Here is an 11,039-nt window from a genome sequence, read left to right as displayed (position 1 = left end):
TATATGTGTGTGTGTATATATATATATATGTAAAGTGTAGAATCTTTAAAAATAGGCACCATGTTTTTTTTTTTTTTTTTTCCATCCTCTTATACATATGTCTAGAAAACTTTTTAGAACATTATCCAGGACAAGTATAGAACATAGAAGTTGCTTAAGATATAATGAAACTATTTATTTATGGCATAAAATGTTTTAGATCAGACTATCCATATCTTTTCTCATGACTACATATAACAGATCAAAAAGGAACTGGCCACAAGGGAAAAGCATTCTATGAACCAAAGAGTGAGAAAGTACAATGTAATTTCAACTTCGTTGTAAAGAACAGTTGGAGTATTTCTGAATGTTTTTCTTTCTTATAATGTGGACATTTTTTTTTTAAGATTTTATTTATTTATTTGACAGAGAGAGACAGTGAGAGAGGGAACATAAGCAGGGGGAGTGGGAGAGGGAGAAGCAGGCTTCCCGCCAAGCAGGGAGCCCAGTGTGGGGCTCCATCCCAGGACCCTGGCATCATGACCCTAGCCGAAGGCAGGTGCTTAATGACTGAGCCACCCAGGCGCCCCAATGTGGACATTTCTAATATATATATAATCTTATATTTTTAATCCACTAAAGGAAAAGGAAATGTGAACATTTCTTTTTTTTTTTTTAAAGAATTATTTATTTTAGAGAGAGAGACACACACAGAGAGAAAGCAAGGGGATGAGGGACAGAGGGAGAGAATCTTCAAGCAGACTCCCCACTGAGGGCAAAGTTCCTTGGGGGGCTCGATCTTATGATCTATGAGATGATGACCTGAACTGAAATCAAGCATTGGATGCTCAACCAACCGAGTCATCCAGGTGCCCCAAAATGTGAACATTTCTAATGTATATAATATTTAATATTTTAATCTACTTTTTTTTAAGATTTTATTTATTTATTTGAGAGAGAGAATGAGACAGAGAGCATGAGAGAGGGGAGAGTCAGAGGGAGAAGCAGACTCCCCGCCGAGCAGGGAGCCTGATGCGGGACTCGATCCCGGGACTCCAGGATCATGACCTGAGCCGAAGGCAGCCGCTTAACCAACTGAGCCACCCAGGCGCCCCAATATTTTAATCTACTTAAGAGAAAAGATTCTTTTCCTATGGAACTTAGTATGCATGCAAGTAAAATTATTTTTCACCATGGAGGTACACATTTTTAAACTCTATCATTAAAGTTTTCTTTATTTATTTCTCACAACCATTAGGGGGTGTGGTATTTTAAAAAGTCACATATGTGAGAAATTTAAACATCTAAGAGGCCACAGCCCTATGTTGCAATCACTCCCAGTGTGAATAAAAGGTGCTGGAATCTGAACCTGGTTCTTCTAGCTGTAAATTCAATTTTGTTTTGTTTTTCTTGTTTTAAAACTGGCAGAACTGAGATGGGGAGATACAACAGCACATTAAAAAAAAAAAAAGACAGAAAACAGTGGCAGGTAAGAGAAGTAACTAAAATTCATTTTGTGTATACTGTGTTTAAATTTGGGTCATTTCATTCTTAAAAAAATACATGATGTATATATTATTTTCCTAAGTTTGAGCTGTAAAAACTATGATTCAAAGATCGATTTAATTTAGGCCATACTCATAAATCGCAGGAAAGAAAAGACATGCATACAAATCTCTTTGACGTTAACACTTACAATCTTAGGTCAGCATATCATGGTGGAGTGCTGAAACATGAATAGATATTAGTTCAAAGTTTGCCCAACATGTCTTTCACAGAACAAGAATAAGTGTTGCAAAAAGACAAGAGAAAAATGCCCTATTTGGAGGTAATTACTAGTTTCCATTTCTGGACCAAATACAGAGAAAAACAGATTCAAAAATCATATGTAAGATTAACATCTAAACAGTATATTGATAGCTTTACTGAAATTATATTAAGGCCTGATTCTTGATGATGATTCCTTCATAGTTGTGAAACGTCATTATTGAAGATACACTGGACCGCAGAACACTTAAAAGCAAATATGTATTTTGGAAATGCTTGACCAAAGGAAATAAAGTTGAGCAAATAAATGTTTTTTTCATAATTTATTAGGTTTGTTAGCAAAAAATATAGTTTTTATTTTTAATTTCTGCTATCTTCAAATATTGTTATATTAATTTTAAATTATATTATTCAAATCCAAATGGAATTACATTTAAAAAGAGGCTTTAAATGTTAAGTTTTCTGGATCCCAGTAATTAGAAGACAAACAAGCTCTTTGTTTTATTTCCAAGGATACAAAGACATAACTAGTTGCATCACTAGTAAACTTCAATGATACATAATTTTAGCAAAACAATGATTCAAAAGGAGAGTGTATGGCTACTTTAATTTATATATGTTCAGTTATTCATATGAATAAACAAAAGCAGGCTTCATAAATGTGTAATGACAACTTTTCTGCCAGATACTAATATTTCCTCCGTTGAAAATCCAAAATGAAGAGTCGTATTAATCTTTCTATCTCCTCTACTTTGAGGCTACAATAAAATAATAGTAAAAAATTAAAGAATGTGTAAAATCACAATGAGGAAGATGATATAGGGAATGTTTCAATACATTGCTAGAACATGCTAAGAATATAAACAATATTGATTTGTGAAACCTAAGATGTAGCGTTCCCGGGTCCTTGAGCTGCAGAAAGAACTGAACTGTCCAGCGGGACCATATAGAGAGAGGTTTTCAGTCTCAGGGGCCCAGGTGTGGCATCATGCTTTTCTCTGTGACTGTTTGAAATTCTGCATTTAAAAGAATTAGAATCCTTTTTCTCTCTCCTAAAGCCTCTTCCACATTTTCACATGGAGTTGCTAACAAGTTGTTATTTAGAGGCATAAAACTGATAGAATATTCTCTTGAGAAATGGAACAAAGGCCTTGGGAGAATAATTACAGCTAATTGAGATGATATAGCTTTTAGGGATACCCAGGAATAATATGCAATTCACCCATAATATGCATAATAATGTACAATACGCCTTAAAGTCTAGCTGGCCAATTGACATTCTCTCGATGCACATAATGCTCCCATACAGTTTCTGCATTGCAGATAGGAATAATAAACATGTATTACCAGTGTATTAAGAAAAAACATGGGAAATATTAAAGAAGAGGACAAATACATACAAACCGAAGATCTGATCCTAGACAGTGAGCTAATACAGATAATTGAAGATAACATTAAAAAAGACTATAGTAAATGTCTTCTAATATATTTGGAAAGATTTTGCAGACATAAAACAGGAACTGGTTGCTACATAAAAGATTCAGATAACAGGAAATAATAGCATTTTTTAAAAGATTTTCCTTATTTATTTGAGAGAGAAAGAAAAAGAGAGTGGGAGGGGGGCAAGACAGAGGGAGAAGGAGAAGCAGGCTCTCTGCTGATCAGGGAGCCCAACACAGGGGCTTAATCCCAGGACCCCGAGATCATGACCTGAGCTGAAGGCAGACGCTTAACTCACTGAGCCATCCAGGCACCGCGGCGTCTCTTTTTAATTATTAAAAAATAATTTCAATTAAAAATTAAAATTTAATTTAAACAAATAGAGTCAGCACACCATCTTTGGGCTGAGCCATGGTGGACGTTTTGAGGGCAGCTGACCTGCAGCCTGTGATGCCCATCATGGTCTCCTATGGAAGCCTGAGCCAGTGTGTAGCTCTCTCCCTTTGTCTCCTAACCATGTCCACCAATAAGAATGCTATTTCACCAACTGCCCACCTTAATAGATTCAAGAACAAGGGGCAATACAGTACAGAAGTGAATAGAAGTTAATGTGGAGCTGAGGAAAGCTAAGAAGGATGACCAGATGCTGAAAGGGAGAAATGTAAGCTCACTTCCTGATGACGCTACTTGTCCACTGCAGGAAACCTCAACAACCAGGGAACTGTGAATTGGTCTGTTGATGACATTGTCAAAGGCATAAATAGCAACCACTTGGAAAGCCAGCTCCAGGCTACTCAAGCCGCTAGGAAACTGCTTTCTAGGGAAAACAACCCCCCACAGACAACATAATCAGGCTCCTTTGATTCCAAAATTTGTGTTTTTCTTGGACAGAACTGACTGTTGTCCCATTCAGTTTGAATCTGCTTGGGCCCTCGCTAACATTGCTTCTGGGACATCAGAACAGACCAAGGTTGTGGTAGATGGAAGTGCCATCCCAGCATTCATTTCTCTGTTGGCATCTCCTCATGTCCACATCCGTGAACAAGCTGTATGGGCTCTAAAAAACATTGCAGGTGATGGTTTGGTTTTCTGAGACTTGATTATCAAGTATGGGCAGTTGGCCCACTGTTGGCTTTCCTTGAAGTTCCTGATATGTCATCTTTAGCATGTGGTTACTTACAGAGCCTTACTGAACACTTTCAAACCTTTGTTTCAACAAGAATCCTGTTAGATGAGGTTGACCAGATTCTTCCTACTTTAGTTCATCTCCTGCATCATGATGATCCAGGAGTATTAGCAGATACCTGCTGGGCCATTTCCTACCTTATTGTTGGTCCAAATGAATGGATTGAAATGGTTGTGAAAACAGAAGTTGTGCCCAACTTGTGAAGCTTCTAGGAGCTACTGAATTGCCCATTGTGACTCCTGCGCTAAGAGCCAAAGGAAATATTGTCACTGGGACAGATGAACAGACTCAGGGTGTAATAGATGCAGGAGCACTTGCTGTCTTTCCCAGCCTGCTAATGACCCCCAAAACTGATATTCAAAAGGAAGCTACATGGATAATGTCAAATATCACAGCTGGTCACCAGGACCAGATACAGCAAGTTGTGAATCATGGATGAGTCCCATTTCTCATTGGGGTTCTAAGGCAGACTTTAAGACACAAAAGGAAGCTGTCTGGGCTGTGACGAACTATACAAGTGGCGGGACAGACGAACAGATTGTATACCTCATTCATTGTGGCGTAATAGAACCATTGATGAACCTCTCAACTGCAAAAGTTACCAAAAGTATTCTGGTTATTCTGGATGCTGCTTCCAACATCTTTCAGGCTGCTGAGAAGCTAGGTGAAACTGAGAAACTTAGTATGATTGAAGAATGTGGAGGTCTGGACAAAACTGAAGCTCTACAAAACCATGAGAATGTGTCTGTGTACAAAGCTTCATTAAACTTAATTGAGAAGTATCTCTATTGAGGAAGAGGAAGATCAAAACGTTGTGCCAGAAACTACCTCTGACAGCTCGCCATTCCAAGTTGAGGATGGCACTCCTGGGAACTTTAACTTTTAGATTGTACAGCTGAAGCATAAAATTGCTTGTTGCATACCAAGTTTGGTATAAGTTTGTCTTACTGTTTCTCGACGAAGAACTCTTTTTAAATGTGTTTTGTTATGGTAGCACTTTTTACAACGAAACTCTGCTTGACCAGTTCCAAATGGTACCTACTGTATGAAGCTTCTCTCAGTGGGTTTCTTAGTTTTATGTGGAATCTTATATCTTGCAGTGTCCTGTAAGGAGAGATTAAATTCCACCCTTTTCATTAAAAAAAAAATTAAAAATTTCTTTAAAAAAAAATAAACAGATGGAGTCAGACTAGGGTAGAGAAGGGGAGTCTTTGGGCCTAAGTGTGCAGCAGGTCTAGAGAACAGTAATTTCAGATTGGCTGCAGAGTATAGAACTCTATACTGAATCCTGAACTGCAGGATTCAGGCTACCAAAGTACATGAGTAGAATCTTAGGCATGGTAGAAGATATGACTGAATAAGAAGACACGAACACAAAGAAAAACATTACAAATATCAAGGGGATAAAAAGGCAAAGAAAAATTACAAGAAAAGCAAAATCCAAATACAAAGATAACAAAAACCATGGTATCTTCTGAAAAATTTATAATGCAGATTAGAGATCCAGTGGAATGTCACACTAGGAATATGCAGGGTCATTTACCTGAGAGTTTTGTAAATATTAATAGATCATAGTACATGATCCTGTATTAAATAATACTTATAGAGCAAAATCATATTGGATGTTATATTTTAGAATAAACATAGACAGAATGTTACTATGGTTACAGAGGAGAATATACACCTTAACATGGAAAATGTAAAAATAAAGTTTTGGTTGACTGAGAAAAAATAAAAAGTGGAAGAAGTATTGATAGGAGGGCTACCTCATGTCACTCAGTGGTGATTAGAAGGATACACTCTCTGGAGAAGTGACACGTTACAAAGGTGTCTAGTAAGGAATGTAAGGGCATTGCTATAATTTTATTAGAAAAAGGAAAATTTTTAATTTTTTGTATTTTACAAAAAATTTACAAAAATTTTGTGATTTTTTAAGTCTAGTAAAATTATGCATCTAAATAATTACATAAAGATCAAGGCTATAAACATACATATTGCTGAAACATAGACGTAACCACCAGGAAACTAAAATCAGAAAAAGTTAAAGACGTAGTCTCTGGTAGAAGAGACTAAAGAGTAACAGTTAAATTAGGGTTTTACTGCTTTTCATTTTTAAGTTATTCTCTACCATTTTAGAGATGCAAGAATAACTTGTTTTAAAAGAAAAATCATATAGGCAAACGCAAGGTTAACATAATTAATTCTTTTAAAAAATATAAAGGCAAACTAATTCTCATTCTCTGACCTCCAAATATGTTGATTATTGGTTTTATTTGTTTCCTTCAGACAGAGCAGTTAAACCAACAGATTGACCTCTGTTCCTATGCCTCAGTTTTGTTTTTGTTTTTTAAAGATTTTATTTATTTATTTGACAGAGAGACACAGCAAGAGAGGGAACACAAGCAGGGGGAGTGGGAGAGGGAGAAGTAGGCTCCCCGCCGAGCAGGGAGCCTGATGTGGGGCTCGATCTCAGGACCCTGGGACCATGACCTGAGCCGAAGGCAGACGCTTAACGACTGAGCCACCCAGGCGCCACCCCCGTGCCTCAGTTTTAGCTTCAAATAAGCCAATGAAATGTTAAGAACTTCAATACTTTTTTTTAACTTTTTCATTTTGGAATAATTTTAGATTTACAGAGAAGTTGCAAAGATATTATGGAGAGTTCTCATATGCCTTTCACTCAGTCTACTCTAATGTTAACATATAACAATGGCACATTTGTCAAAACTAAGTAATTTAATGTAATTACAAATAATATTAATTAAACTCCAGGCTTTCTTCATGCTTTCTAAAACTTTCACAGATGTTCTCTTTCTTTTCCAAGATCCAAACCACAACATCACCTTGTATTTAAAGACTTTGGATGTAAAAGTCTTAGAGGAGAAGCAAAAGTTAAGATCAGGAAAGCTCCTGATCCCTGGGAGCTGGTGTTATAAGTTCCTAGGGAATTAAAAGATAATTAAGACCCTGTAAGGAGGTGATGCTACTGAGGTGCGTGCATTGTTTGCTTAGATCATAATCATAGACCCAGTCTAAATATCCATGAATGTTTTTTCTTTTTTTAAGATTTTATTTATTTGACAGAGAGAGAGACAGCGATAGAGGGAACACAAGCAGGGGCAGTGGGAGAGGGAGAAGCAGGCCCCCCGCTGAGCAGGGAGCCCGAGAGACGCGGGGCTCGATCCCAGGACTCTGGGATCAGGACCTGAGCCGAAGGCAGATGCCTAACGACTGAGCCACCCAGGCACCCTCCATGAATGTTTTTTCTAACATATAAAGCATCAAAAAATGAGCAATTCAGGGAAGTTATACATTAAGTGGGCACATTAATATCACCTCTGTAGATTACCAGGTGCGTTCCTCAGAAATAACAGCCAGATCTTGAGACTTTCCTATGGTGGTTCTTATCGTGGAACAAGCTGGAAGGATGAATCACTCCTGCCATCTCCATTTTCTTTTTTCCTCATCCAAATAACCACAACTAAATGAGTTCTGCTTTTAAATGTCTGGCATACCAAATACTTGTGTTTGCTGAAACTTAAGAGTGGGATGGTATGAATGAAATAGTCTGTTGTATTTATCAAGTTAGCCTGAAAGCCATTTCATAATACGTGTCAAAATATTATGAATTCAGTTCACATTTCAGTTAAAAACAATTTGAAACCCTTTACCAGGCTAAGCTCGCTTAAAAAAATCCTTATTAAAATCATCTATTATTGATTTCATAAACTTGACAGATTGTTTTGTTCTTTTAAATAATACTAAATGATCTTAAACCACACCTTGTACAAGAGTCATTTTCTTTAGGGACATATCTTCTTCCAGTGACTCAGGTGAAAAAATAAAAAGGCTGAATTTCCTTGTTAAAAACAGGGCCTGCGGCACCTGGGTGGTTCAGTGGGTTAAGCATCTGCCTTCGGCTCAGGTCATGATCTCAGGGTCCTGGAATCGCGCCCCACGTCGGGCTCTCTGTTAGGCAGGGAGCTTGTTTCTCTCTCTCATGCTCCCTCTGTGCTCTCCCTCTCTCTCTCTCTCAAATAAATAAATAAAATCTTTAAACAAAAACAAAAACAAACAAAGCGGAGTCTGTTGAGGCAGATGGATTGAAGAATAGGAGGCTAGTCAAACAGGGAAGAGAATTTTGAATATAAGCTCTTTTAGAAATGAAATGCAGATAATTAACTACTCAGAATAGACTGTACTAAAGTTATCTTAAGTACATACACCAAGGATCTATCTCTGTCTCTGTCTCTGTCTCTGTCTCTGTCACTAGCTGTATCATGTGTAGCCCAGGTAAATAACATGTCTGACCAAAATGCAATGCATGACTGAAATGCTAGGTATTCATAGGAGAGATATTTTGCCACCTATCTTTATATGGGGCTAAAAGTAAATCAGATAAATAAAACATTCCTGTAGTCACCCAGCCAGTGTGAAACGTGAAATACAATTTTTGCAGTTTTGCATTAGAAAAATCCACTTTTTAAAAAGCTCTTTTCTATAACTTTCACAAGAAGATATATAATATTGCAAAATTAAGATGTATCACTATGAGCCATCCCACAGGCATGCAATTTAAAAGTATCTTCTAATACCAAACTACAGAAAAGATCCCTGAAAGCAGTGTATGTATGCCAGTGGGTCTCACATCAATCCTAGGGATGGCAGTTAAATTTGAATTTCCTCAGTTTGCCCATCAGTAATGGAAGGTACTCTTCTTTCTGTATAAGCCTGTAAGAGGAGAACAACAACAACAAAAAAAATCTCTAATAAACTAATGACTACAGCATTTCTAGTCCTTCAGAGGACAAGTAGTCTACTTACTAGATGCACATTAAGCTCATTAATATAATTAATGTCTCCAATCATTTTTTTTATAAAAAATGGTTTGACTCAAACCTTTAAAGTGTATTAAATAAAATATTTTAAATGACAGATAATAGCTTTGGACCTTAGTTTTCCATTTATGATTAGTTTCCTGGCTTGCCCAAGTATACTTTAGTGGTTTTTCTAATTTGGCAACAGGCACAAAATATTATTGACAAATGCTTCAGTAGGTTTGGAAATTCATTCATATATTTACTCTGAAAAATGAATTCAAAACTTAAAAACAAATAAATGAATACATAAATAGATAAAGTAATATTGTGGAAAGCAATACACTATTTTCTATGCCAGGGTATATTTTGTCATATTTTTCAATTGATAGGTTTTTGGCTAATAATTTTGTTAAATTGTCAAAAGAGAATAAGACAATGACTTATGTGGGAAAACACAACAATAAAATAAAACAATGTCATTAGAACTACTGAATCTATGTTAATATGCTGCAAATAACAAAATCTTATGTAGACTGGCTATCCATAAGTTGAATCTAGCTTATGTGTATGTATTTTGTGTCTAAAATGACTGCATAGTTTTCTTAAGGGGGGGCAGGGGAATACTTAGAATAAGCTATTTTAATATGGAAAATCATGTCAAAGGGGCATATAGTTCAACTTTTTATTTTAAACACCATTAGTCAACTCTAGTGACTTACATTTAAATATGTTCATTTTAACTTGTTTAAGCCTCACTTTTTGTATTATCATCATCATCAGATATGCTAGGATATAATTCTATTGGCATAAATAAATTTGGTTTATACAAGTTCAGCAAGATTTAAGAATTTAAAACCAAAACATGTATTTTTTATAATTTTTAAAATGAAGATATGGTGAAACTAGCAGCTATATAAGAGAAGCACTGTTTTAGACAGGGATTTTTGTCGAGGATAAGCAACTTTCATGCATTATGAGAATACTGTTAATTAAATTAAAATAATATAGGCAGAAAATGAAGCTGTTGGAAAGCTTTGAATCTGTTTGTTAGACTGAAATATTTGCCATGGTTTTACATTTATCTTAAAGAATTAAACATCGAAACTCAGATCAAAATTTAAAAAAAAGCTTATTTCAAAGCAAATATAAATTAATTTGTTAGATCCCACTATTGGATATTATTTTATGAATTAACCATGTGTATGTTTTTGATTTGATTGCAAGTGATAAGCACCTGGAAGACTGAAACCCTACCAAAGAAGTTGGTAGGTAGAGTTACCCTCTCATGCTCTCTGTCTCTCATTCTCTCTCGCAAATAAATAAAATCTTAAAAAAAATTTAACATTGGTTTGGAGTAGGTTCTTTCTTTTTTTTTTTTAATTATTATTTTTTTATTATTATGTTCAATTAGCCAGCATATAGTACTAAACTGAGGGTTACAGAAGGGAGGTTATTTCTTTATTGGCTAATTTAAAGTCATCGTCCTGGTACTATAGGCTTGCGAAATTCGCAAAGTGAACCAATATTAAATACATTGTTGGCAAAGATAGAAAAAAATGATGCCTAAAGTGAGCATACTATCTAGTACAAGACTAATTGCAATAAACAAATATAATACTAAACAAAACATATGAAGCACATATTTTGGACATTGTATATCAAGCAATGCGGGACTTTCACCTCTCCGGGAAGAGAAACTCACAGGATGAGCCCCACCACCAAAAATACGGCTTCTTTTTTTTTTTTTAGTTCTATTTTATTTATTTTTTTTATTCTTATGTTAATTCCCATACATTACATCATTAGTTTTAGATGAAGTGTTCCATGATTCACTGTTTGTGCATAAC

At 35.8% G+C, this 11,039-nt stretch overlaps 1 pseudogene; it reads left to right on the top strand.

Moving 5' to 3' along the window:
• The first annotated feature begins 3,702 nt into the window (after positions 1-3,702).
• LOC110582145 lies at positions 3,703-5,258 on the top strand (annotated as a pseudogene).
• Positions 5,259-11,039: the final 5,781 nt, after the last annotated feature.

Source organism: Neomonachus schauinslandi, chromosome 8 (assembly GCF_002201575.2).
Source record: "Neomonachus schauinslandi chromosome 8, ASM220157v2, whole genome shotgun sequence".
Classification (NCBI taxonomy): Eukaryota; Metazoa; Chordata; class Mammalia; order Carnivora; family Phocidae; genus Neomonachus; species Neomonachus schauinslandi.
Note: the sequence above shows the minus strand (reverse complement) of the source record. Positions and strands in the feature narration are given on the sequence as shown.